General features: G+C 43.7%; 1 protein-coding gene across 8 annotated transcripts in view; it reads left to right on the top strand.

The window, feature by feature from the left end:
• Positions 1 to 12,500, top strand: part of LOC138960092 (LIM domain-binding protein 3-like) — an 83,789-nt gene that overhangs the window by 26,682 nt on the left and 44,607 nt on the right. The window contains exon 1 of one of the 8 annotated variants that reach the window (XM_070331839.1): positions 10,010 to 10,221. The exons of the other annotated variants lie outside the window; for them this stretch is intronic. The gene's annotated coding sequence lies outside the window, so the exon portion shown is untranslated. Of the gene's footprint in view, positions 1 to 10,009; positions 10,222 to 12,500 lie in introns of those variants that run through there. 8 annotated transcript variants of the gene reach the window in all.

Raw genomic sequence — 12,500 nt, 5'->3', positions numbered from 1 at the left:
TCGTTGTCTTATCTTGCCTTCGACACCGCCTCCACAAATAAACCCTGTTTGAAATGTAGGGTGCGACCCCAGACAGTGTGGGTGCGTGTGTGACTGAATGCTTATTTAGTGAAACAAAAGATATTCTACTGCTATACGCTCTTAGCTTGCGAAGCTGTGGAATATCTTTGGTGGAACTGACAAAAATAAGTATGCCAAAGTTTTGTTCGTATGCTTTGGCATGATCAAGCTTTTATGTGGCGGCACGGTCACTGCAAACATCGATGTTCAGTTCAGGTTCCACCTTTGATTACCAGCTGGTGGAAGGAGTTAAAACCCTATGAGTGTGTGTGTGCACACTGCTGACTGCTGAAGTAGTGGCTGAGTTGTTTTCATTGAACGACGCGATCTGACTAAAAAAAAAAAGGTAAATCGTAATTTGTAAATTGTAATTTTACTTCTGCCTTCATGGGTGGTTATCTCTCTCTCTCTTTCTCTCTCTCTCTCTCTCTCTCTCTCTCTCTCTCTCTCTCTCTCTCTCTCTCTCGCTCGCTCTCTCGCTCTCTCTCGCTCTCTCGCTCTCTCTCTCTTTTGTTCTCTCTCTCTCGCTCTCTCTCTCTCTCTCTCTCTCTCTCTCTCTCTCTCTCTCTCTCTCGGTGCACCCTCTCTCTCTCTCTCTCTCTCTCTCTCTCTCTCTCTCTTGGTGCACTCTCTCTTGGTGCACTCTCTCTCTCTCTCTCTCTCTCTCTCTCTCTCTCTCTCTCTCTCTCTCTCTCTCTCTCTCTCTCTCTCTCTCTCTCTCTCTCTCTCTCTCTCTCTCAAGAGACAGCGATCTGTGAATGGTTTACATGGGATGGAAGCGCTTGACACGATCAGTCAGGATATGGCCAACAACAGTTACCTCCCTTCTCTCCACTCATGTTCAGTCTCTCGTCTCGCAGTTGATTCCATCACTTGATGAGTGAAACAGATTTTCGCAAAAGTTTTCTGTTCAAGAAACTGCACTGAACTTGAGCATGTTGATTTTCTTTGAGTGCCCCAGCATGCTCGAGTCTTTGCTTCATTAACATTTTATTTCCTTCGTTGTTGTTTTTCTCTTCAGCCAGGCTATGTTTGTATTCTTCCTGACCTTACTCGTGATACACGTTCAGTCAAACCTGTCAGTAACGACCACCCAAGGGACCAAAAGAAGTCGTTATAGGCTGGGGGTCGCAATGTAAAGGTGAATTATGTATAAATAAAATCGTCGGGGATCTGGCTATGAGATGGTCGTTGTTGGCACGGTCGTTATCGAGAGGTCGTCACCAAGGCAGTACGTTCGACTGTATCTATAAAAAGTCTTCTTCTGCCACCCAGTGATTCTTTTGTACCCATAATTATTTCTGTATTAAGTGCGAACTCTTCCAGCACTTTCCCCTGTTTCGTGTACACTTAGTCTCCTTTTCGATAGTTCACAGGTTCATTTGGAATCTCTGTGCAAACTCTTCCAGCATTCTCCCTATTTCCACGTAAAGTAATATAAGTCGTTATCTTTCACCCAGTGATTCGTTAGTTCACAGGTCCATGCCGGCCTTCGCTCATTCATCACTTACTACATCCAATCATTAACCTGTGTGCATGCACCTACCACATTCATTCACTCACCTGTCTGCCTCTGTCTGACATGGCTTCTGTTGTGTTGTGCCTTAGGCCTAAAAAAAAAAATAGGTGTGGTTACGGTAACCCGACCTACCCTATTTTTAGGGGCCGATCCTATAACTTTTTATTACATTTGTCAAAACAAAAAAACAAAACAAAAAAAACGAGTGCAAAAAACGCAATGAAAGCGAAAGCGCCCGTGTCGCACACTTATTTCCCTGTCAAGTACGGTAGGTTTAATTTGTACACATTAGAACAAAAAGTAAAAAAAAACAAACAGTGATTGCCTACCTACCTACCCTATTTATTTTGGCTATGTTACCGTAACCACACCTATTTTTTTTTTGGCCTTATAGAAATACCCTGTGTGTACAGTGTGTGAGTGTGTGTGTTTGTGAGAGGGGTATGTGTATGTGTGTGTGTGTGAGTGTGTGTGTGTGTAAATGTGTGTGTGTGTGTGTGTGCGTGTGTGTGTGTGTGTGTGTGTGTGTGTGAGAGTGTGAGTGAGTGTGTGCAATGTGTGCAGTGTGTATGTGTGTGTGTGTGTGTGTACATGTGTGTGTAAATGTGTGTGCGCGTGCGTGCGTGACTGAGGGAGAGAAAAAATGAGAGAGAGAGAGCATGGGTCCTGACCACTCGGGTTGTGGCCACAACTCTGTGGTTGTGGCCATGGAGAGTTTAATGAACCAGTCGCGGAACTGATGAGGTCCAGATGTTGCATTGACTTAGATCGCCACTGGGATGGCCAGGGCTGTGGATCACAACTTTGAGCACATAATACACACAGTGTGTTCCAATGTGAACACTAAAGTATTGACTGAATCTTGGCTTTAACACAACTCTACACATTATGATCGCATATAATGTACGTATTTAACACAACTCTACACATTATGATCGCATATAATGTACGTATTTAACACAGCTCTACACATTATGATCGCATATATATAATGTACGTATTTAACACAGCTCTACACATTATGATCGCATATAATGTACGTATTTAACACAACTCTACACATTATGATCGCATATAATGTACGTATTTAACACAGCTCTACACATTATGATCGCATATAATGTACTATTTAACACAACTCTACACATTATGATCGCATATAATGTACGTATTTAACACAACTCTACACATTATGATCGCATATAATGTACGTAGTTAACACAGCTCTACACATTATGATCGCATATATATAATGTACGTATTTAACACAACTCTACACATTATGATCGCATATAATGTACGTATTTAACACAGCTCTACACATTATGATCGCATATATGTACGTATTTAACACAACTCTACACATTATGATCGCATAATATGTACGTAGGCTATCATGTGTCAATGACATTTCGAGATGCCGCACTGACGCCCAAAAACCTATCCACTCTTACAAGCACACAGCGGGCGAATACAGTGAAACCCCCCTTTTCAGACTCCCCAATTTAAGACTTACTTCCTCTTTTTAAGACCTTGGTTTTTCAGATCTTCTGTTCTTTAACCTCTGTAAATGTACCCCCATTTTAAGACTCCTTCTTTTCAAGACCTGATTTTCTCAATTGTTTTGAGGTCTTAAAAGGGAGCTTCCACTGTAGCGCCAGCCATGTTCAAAATGTCAGATTGTGGAGAAACAAGTGCAGCACGTGAAACTGTGCCAGAGCAGGTCCCGTGAGACACAGACTAGCAGTCTGGCCCGAACCGTTACCTGTGCTTTACCTGTGTTTGCGTCAAGAACACGTGGCTGTAACGCGCGTAACATTCACCACCTGCCGCTCGTACCAGACCTAGATAAACCCTCTAGCTTTATCCCCCTATCCCCCTCCTACCCCCCCCCCCCCACACACACACACACACACACACACACACACATACACACACACGTCCTCCCTCCATCTAGTTTTCTGTTCTCATCAACTCGTACCCCAAGTCTTTCCCGATAAACATTTGTAGTACATGTAGCTTATCTTTTTGTTACATTTAGTCAAGTTTTGACTAAATGTTTTAACGTAGAGAGGGGGGAATCGAGACGAGGGTCGTGGTGTATGTGCGTGCGTGCGTGTGTGTGTGTGTGTGTGTGTGTGTGTGTCTGTGTGTGTGTCTGTGTGTGTGTGTAGAGCGATTCAGACTAAACTACTGGACCGATCTTTATGAAATTTGACATGAGAGTTCCCGGGTATGAAATCCCCGAACGTTTTTTTCATTTTTTTGATAAATGTCTTTGATGACGTCATATCCGGCTTTTCGTGAAAGTTGAGGCGGCACTGTCACGCCCTCATTTTTCAACCAAATTGGTTGAAATTTTGGTCAAGTAATCTTCGACGAAGCCCGGACTTCGGTATTGCATTTCAGCTTGGTGGCTTAAAAATTAATTAATGACTTTGGTCATTAAAAATCTGAAAATTGTAAAAAAAAATAAACATTTATAAAACGATCCAAATTTACGTTCATCTTATTCTCCATCATTTTCTGATTCCAAAAACATATAAATATGTTATATTTGGATTAAAAACAAGCTCTGGAAATTAAATATATAAAAATTATTATCAAAATGAAATTGTCGAAATCAATTTAAAAACACTTTCATCTTATTCCTTGTCGGTTCCTGATTCCAAAAACATATAGATATATGTTTGGATTAAAAACACGCTCAGAAAGTTAAAACAAAGAGAGGTACAGAAAAGCGTGCTATCCTTCTTAGCGCAACTACTACCCCGCTCTTCTTGTCAATTTCACTGCCTTTGCCATGAGCGGTGGACTGACGATGCTATGAGTATACGGTCTTGCTGAAAAATGGCATTGCGTTCAGTTTCATTCTGTGAGTTCGACAGCTACTTGACTAAATGTTGTATTTTCGCCTTACGCGACTTGTTTACCTTACATTTTGTTACTAACAGTCAAACATTTTGCTACTAACGGTCATACATTTTGGTATGATAACCTTTGCATTGTTAAATCAGAACACTCAAAAACGTACTCATAATAATCACCAATCTCATTAGGAACCTTTCTTCTTTTTATTTGTGTGTGTGTGTGTGTGTGTGTGTGTGTGTGTGTGTGTGTGTGTGTGTGTGTGTGTGTGTGTGTGTGGTGTGTGTGTGGTATGTGTGTATGTGTGTGTGTGTACTGTTTCTGGTTCCTTCTTGAGTAAAGAAAGAAATGTTGACCATTTTCTTGCAAGGAGCTACCTTGCGTTTTCAAGAACGTTTTCGTTGGTTTGCAATACAGTATGATCATGCACAGTTTCTCACCCTATTGATGTTCACAATTACACAATTTTCGACGAAAGTCACTTTCATCTTGTGTTGACCCATGTTTGTTCTTCTGTTTTCCCTCCCAATCTCTTTGTTAGGGCATAACTTACAAAGAAAGCTAGAAGCTCTCCGCTAAAAAAAACTATCCTCCTTGAACCAAAGATATTTTAGCTTGGACTTCAAAATATTTACCTGTATCGCGGTTCTGGAATAACATAAGGGTTACGTGCCTGGCAGAAGAAATACCGGTGATTCAGAAGAAAAAAACTGGTGCCAGCGAGAGGTACGCGGAGATTCAGCCAGGTAGGCCGCATCTCTATACAGATATAGATATACTGTTCAAAAAAAGAAACGCATAGTTGCTACTTGCCAAATTTGTTTTATTTTTCGAAAAAATTAACAGAAAATCTAATATTTAGATTATTTGTTTGAAACTTGGTATGGACACAGTTGAATACACACACATTTCATTTGCATCTTCAAATCAATCAGTCAATTAATACGATTGGGTGCCGAGGCTGTCAAGTCAGTAGGGGGTGTGACTGCCTTGAGCAGCAACAACTGCCCGGCACCTTCTGGGCATGGACTGGATCAGATGCCGGATATCTTGCTGTGGGATGGTGTCCCACTCCTCCTGAAGTGCCTGCAATAGATCGCGGTGATTTGCCGGCGCTTCTTCTCGCCTGCGCACACGTCTGTCCAATTCATCCCAGAGGTGTTCTATCGGGTTCATGTCTGGCGACATGGATGGCCAGGGAAGCACCTGGACATGGTGGTCGGTGAGGAACTGGGTGGTGAGTCGTGCTGTGTGCGGGCGAGCGTTGTCCTGCTGGAATATGGCATCCTGGTCAGCCAGAAGAGGAAGGGCGTGTGGGCGCAGAATTTCCTCCACGTATCGCTGGGCAGTTATGCGCCCTTGGACGTGCACCAGGGTGCTCCTTCCAGCGGTATTGATCGCCCCCCACGTACACCATGACGCCTCCACCACAATGAACGGGTGCCTCATCCACACAGTTGGGCGCGTAACGTTCGTTTACTCTCCGGTAGACCCTCCTCCGACCATCATGTCGCTGGAGCAGGAAGTAGGACTCGTCGCTGAACCACACGTGTCTCCAGTGATTCCGGACGGTCCAGCGAAGGTGCTGGTTGCCCCACTGCACTCGGTTCTGGCGATGGCGGCGGGTGAGGACAGCTCCTCTGTGAGGTCTGCGAGCTCTCAAACCAGCTTCATGCAGGCGGTTCCGCACGGTCTGGTCCGATAATCGGTGTGGCCCGGGGAGAGCCTGGACAGAAGATGAGGCCGACAGGAAACGATTCCGGAGGTGGCGGAGCCGTATGAAGCGGTCGTGAGCAGCAGTTGTCGCCCTTGGTCTTCCCGCTCGTGGCAAGTCAGCAACGGAGCCAGTGGCTTGAAACCTGACCCACAGTCTACTGATGGTGCTCTGGGACACGTGGAAGTGCCTGGCGATTGCACTTTGACTTTGGCCTGCTTGTAAACGACCCAATGCAATTTGGCGGTCTTCTCTGCTCAATCGGGCCATCTTTCGTCGCTGAATTGTCGTCTGATTTCTTTGTGGCGAACAATCCACTTTTATGGGTTTTGGAAGACATGGTGAGAGCTCAATATTCCCCGAGTTTCACGAGATTACACTGAAGCATGACGAGTGGTCATGCCAAATGAGCAATTTTGACATTGTAGCCACTGATAACGCATGCGTCACGTGCAGAGCTCACTTGTGGCAATGGACGAAAGGTCGACGACCAGATAAACATTTTCTGCAGTTTGGTGGATATCCTTGTAGCCATATAACTAAATTAACCAAATATTACAAGCTATGCGTTTCTTTTTTTGAACAGTATAATATCGTGTATCACCTATCATTCCGTGTTGTGGTTTAAAGGTACCGAACATCTTGTAAATCACAAAATATCCGTCACTTACCTGGGATAAGAGCATTCTTCCACTTGGACACATACCAATAATCTACAGCCTGCCTGCATTCTGTTCAACATGGGACATTTTTGCAGGGGTGGGACTTTTCCGCGAATCCGCGGATTTCCGCGGACACAACTTACGAATTCCGCTGGAGTAATCTATTTTTCCGCGTCCCATTTCATCACAGTATCTATAACTTGTTGACTGAATGATATGAAGAGAAGTGAAGATGGAACAGAACACTGGAGGCTTGAGAGTTAAATTGTGCTGACTGAAAACTCCTGATAACTAAATTAAATAGTCTTTCTTTCTTTCTTGATTTGGTGTTTAACGTCGTTTTCAACCGTTCAAGGTTATATTGCGACGGAACTAATAGTCATGTTGAGCTTCAATGCATTGGGGCGTCACTGACTTGGATCATACTATTGCCAGTATTGGATTATGGATACATGGTTTATTAGTAAGTATGCACCATTACAATGTTGCCATTGTTGTGTGAAAGTTGTTTTTTTGTTTGGTTGGGTTTGTTTTTACCTGATCCAAACGAGTTGAATTTTAGTCTCAGAATGCACCAGATTGCACAGATTTTAATGTACCGTATAAAAAAAATGTCGGGGGAGCATACCCCGCGTTAAAACCTGGGTGAATGAATGGTGACTGCATGACACGATGTAGATGCGTGGTATGTGTGTGGAAGGAAGGATGCTTTTACCCCGCGTTAAAACCTGGGTGAATGTATGGTGACTGCATGACAAGATCTAGGTTGTGAGGAAGGTAACTGGAAATGGTTTAACCTGTCTATAACGATCAGCCAGGGGACCGACCAAAATTGCTCGTTATAGAGAGGTGATCGATATGGAAAGGTGAATTATATAGAAGAAAAACTCGTCCAGAAACCTTCGGAGTGGCCGTTGGTCGCTTTCGAGAAGTGGTAGAAAGAAAATTGTAAGATTTGTGTAGAAAAAGCCAGGTGGTGTTAGAGGCGAGTCTGTAGGAGGCGGACGATGTTTGTTTATTATGAACTAGAGGAATACCCGGCTTCGCCGGGGTGAATCGCGAGACAGAGACAGACAGCGTGGCGGTTCATCACAATCACCTCTGCAAGCGAAGTCCTGTCAAACGGGATTGAGAATTTTAGAGCTTATTCCTTAGCCCTATATTATCTGTTGTGGCTTCTCAAATGCCAGAACATACAGACAGACAAAAGCCGCTAGACCCCATCACAAACAGAACTCTACAATCAACAGGTTTTTTCCCCCACACACACAAACACACACACAGAGAAGCCGTATATATATATGCATATCTGTATCTATAAATATATAGAGATAGGTGAGAGTGTATTTTTCGCGTGGCTATAAATTGATTCGACCTTTTCACTTTGACAGTAAGAACAACTTACGGGTGCAAGGGAAGCGTTCTGGACAGCGCAGTGACATTCTAAAAATAGTCACTCTCAGAAACGGGAATTTGGGGTGAGACAGACAGCGTGGCGGTTCACCACAATCACCTTTGAAAGGCGAAGTCCTGTCAAACGGGATTGAGAATTTTAGAGCTTATTTCTTAGCCCTATATTATCTACTGTGGCTTCTCACATGCCAGAACATACAGACAGACAAAAGCCGCTAGACCCCATCACAAACAGAACTCTATAATACATAGGTTTTTGCCTACACACACACACAAACACACACACACACAGAGAAGCCGTATATATATATGCATATCTGTATCTATAAATATATAGAGATAGGTGAGAGTGTATTTTTCGCGTGGCTATAAATTGATTCGACCTTTTCACTTTGACAGTAAGAACAACTTACGGGTGCAAGGGAAGCGTTCTGGACAGCGCAGTGACATTCTAAAAATAAATAGTAACTTACAACTGAACGGGAAAGCCACACGAAGGAAGGGAGATAAACGCCAAACACTGGAGAAGATAAGGAAGAGTTACTTATAATGGTGAAATGAACACAAAAACGAACATGAGTTTAGCGCTGCGCGCTGAGAGCACGTGTTGAAATATCTCATCGATGATATTGTGTCCGGGGTGTAGCTGAATACGGTGTCCAAATTTGAAAAAGAACCACCGAGAACTTTGGCGTTGTGATGTGGTGTAGCGGCTATGGTGTGTCGGTATGGGGGCCCGGGTAAGCTGAGGTGGAACCAAAATAGCTGAGGTGGAACCAAAATCGGTTCCGCGCTGCGCGCTGAGAGCACGTGTTGAAATATCTCATCGACCAGGTTGTGTCCAGGGTGTACCTGAATATGATCACCAAATTTGAAACAGATCCATCGAGAACCTTGGCCGCGCATCGCGCACAGACAGACAGACACACAGACAGACAGACACTAGTCGTATATATATATAGAAACCCCATGCGGCACGAGAGAAGAAGGGCAGGTAAACGAGAAACAGAAGAGGAGGGGGGAATAATTAAACCCAGAGGCAAGGTAACGGATCATTCCGGACTTTCGGGCCAATGGCTTACCGCATTCATATCATGACAGACACGACGTAATCTTCTGACTGCGTCTTTCCTTCGCTATGGAATCACACCGAGAATTCCACTGCAAGAGTCGGTAAGGTCAAAACAGACTTCTAGCCAATGTTCGACAGACAGGGCTCATAAATCTTTTCTTCTAAACTTTTTCGTGGAAAAATCAAACCAGGATTTCAAGTAATTCGGTTAAAATTGTGTCGATGACTAAGGCCTATCAAACTTAAAGTGAAGAACGCTGGCACTTTCACATCTGGATTTTGTTGACAGAAACGGTGTCACTGTAGTCTGACTATAGGTCCAAGGAGTTTTGTTCATGTCTCTTTTCTTCAGAATTCAAAAGACGATTGGCATTTATTTTTTGAGCAGTGAGTTTTAAAGACAAAGTTTAAAAAGCCTTCTATTATCTTCTGTATATCATAGTTCACGACCTGGATTCTCAAGGTTGTAGTGTTAACGAGAATGCCCTCGGATATGGTGAGCTTATAAACATTTACCTGTAGGTGTGAGCAAGGTTTACCTGTATGTGAGTGCAAGACTGCAGCATTCTCCACTTACCTGTTTATACCTACCTGTCTGCCGTTGATGCTGTGCACATATGGTCACCTTGGGCTCACCTGGCCTTAACTACCTACTCCTACACTTCACTTACCTGAGGCTCTTACCTCAGTTTCTTACCTGCCGCCTGGCAACCTGACTGGTTTACCTGTGTGCACTTCACGGAGGATTGATCAGAGGAGGCAGACGTAGAGCTGGATTTCGCCTTATTCATTATCTTTGTGAGACTGTTTAGGTTGTGCGTGGGAGGATTTTCGACGGTAATTGTGTGTTTTGAGAGCTGGTGATCCAGGATTTGTTTTCGCACATCCCAGCTTGGCATCTGTATCGAGACTTGTAAGTGTGCTTGTTTCACTGGCGTAGCTTTTCGATTTTACATGAAGCTTTGTGCAACGTTGCTCCGATGGTCCTTTGAACACCATGTTTTTGCGAGAGAGGGATGCAAGGGGGAGAGGGTTGGTGAGGAGTTTTCAGGAGAGAAAAGATGTGTATCAATGATTTGCATGACTGTTGAAATTGGTTTTTGAAAGATTTATCTCTGCCATCATGCAGAGCGCTTGCCCGAGGGTGTTGCGCGGAGGAGTGTCTCTACACATTTAAACAAAATGTATTCTGTGTTCCCATTCTCCCATTAGCTGATTTGATAAGTGAATATTGGCAGTGTATATTAGTAAGCTGTATCTGCCAAAAGCACACTGACAGAAGAAACGGAATCACTGGCGAGATGCTTTGCTCTTTCTTGTAGCTTCCATGTCTATGTAGGACCTTTCATGAACAGCTAACGGTGAATTATGGGACATTCCACGTACTATTTCAAAGACACATATGCCTTAAGCCACTCTAATAAGCTCAATTAAAAGATAGTAATTATGATCTATCAATGTCATCTGTGTTGCACCATTCACTCTAAACTGAAGTGTTCCAATAGTAATTATGATCTATCAATGTCATCTGTGTTGCACCATTCACTCTAAACTGAAGTGTTCCAATAGTAATTATGATCTATCAATGTCATCTGTGTTGCACCATTCACTCTAAACTGAAGTGTTCCACTTTTGAACACGTTTCTGTAACCAGTTTTGAACACAATGTGACACACTACATCATTCTATAAACCGGCACGGTTGGCCTAGTGGTAAGGCGTCCGCCCCGTGATCGGGAGGTCGTGGGTTCGAACCCCGGCCGGGTCATACCTAAGACTTTAAAATTGGCAATCTAGTGGCTGCTCCGCCTGGCGTCTGGCAGTATGGGGTTAGTGCTAGGACTGGTTGGTCCGGTGTCAGAATAATGTGACTGTACTGCGACTTCTGTCTTGTGTGTGGCGCACGTTATATGTCAAAGCAGCACCGCCCTGATATGGCCCTTCGTGGTCGGCTGGGCGTTAAGCAAACAAACAAACAAACATCATTCTATTAGCAAAAGTAGCACTCTATTAGTTCTATTTGTTCTAGTAGAACTGTCTGCTAAATCACACTGTGTTCAAAACGTGTGTACATTGCTGCTGAGTGTCCAAAGTCTAAATGTGACTGGTGTTCTTAAAAGTTAGATAACCCTGCCACACGAAACCCCAAGCCGATGTGTTTACCTTTTGAATCGATTTGAAACCGTTTGCCGATGGGGGAGTCCCTTTTTAACGATTGACGTATCCGCTGTTGGGTCATGTGTCCGATGTATGTGTTGGTTGCCACAAGCATGTTCATGCACGATGTTTACCTTGCTGTGTACATGAGCATGCTGTCAACACCTGCTGTTCGCGTGCAGTTTGACCTGTAGCACGGCCAGGTAGCATATGCCTGCACTCACATTGTGAAACTTGAGCCTTTGTTTCTCTCCTTCAGTGTTGTTCCCAGCCTCAGGGGACAAACAGTCAGTTGGACCTCGATTGAAAATATGTATAGGTCCAAATTTACTGGATTTGTTCACTGTATAGGAAAGCAGGTGGTCAGAATACCTACTACATGTCAAAACTATCGTACGGTCGACTGCACAGGGGTCAAACCAATACGTCAGATAAAAACTAAGTTTAAAAAAGTATGCGTCGGTGACCGACGACAGAGGCCTGGAAACAACACTGCTCCTCAGCGTGAGATCATACATATGTCCGGCTCACTGTTGTCTTTATTTTGACAAGTACATGCACCACTGGGTTGGAACACGATGCTGCGCAAGCGGGTGAATTAAATCGTATTTGTTCGATACTGGCGTCATGCTGACTGCATATTATAGTGATTGCCCTGGTTTGAATCAACAGTCTGGGTGCTCTCTGTGTACATAGGGAATTATTTTATTAATTTATTTCTTAAAAGCCACCAGTGGCTCTTTTTTTATTATTATATTGATTAATCAAAAAAATCTACCTCAACACAGCAAGCAGTCAAGATGTCGATTGTTGGTATGTGACCAAGTGGATGGATGATGTAAAAGCCTGGCCCAATCTGAGACAGTGAGTCGAAGTGTTTACACGAGAAGGAGTGTGCCTTTAAGGGTACCTGTCTTCCCGTGTAAGCCATCGTGTAAATCACCACAGATCGTCAAGGATTTACGTGGTACACGATCACTCACACTTGGACACATGCCGAAAACTCTGCAGCCTATAGACAGTGGGATTTTGTTTC

Source organism: Littorina saxatilis, linkage group LG2 (genome assembly GCF_037325665.1).
Source record: "Littorina saxatilis isolate snail1 linkage group LG2, US_GU_Lsax_2.0, whole genome shotgun sequence".
NCBI classification, from domain to species: Eukaryota; Metazoa; Mollusca; class Gastropoda; order Littorinimorpha; family Littorinidae; genus Littorina; species Littorina saxatilis.
This window is presented reverse-complemented; position numbering and strand designations above follow the sequence as displayed.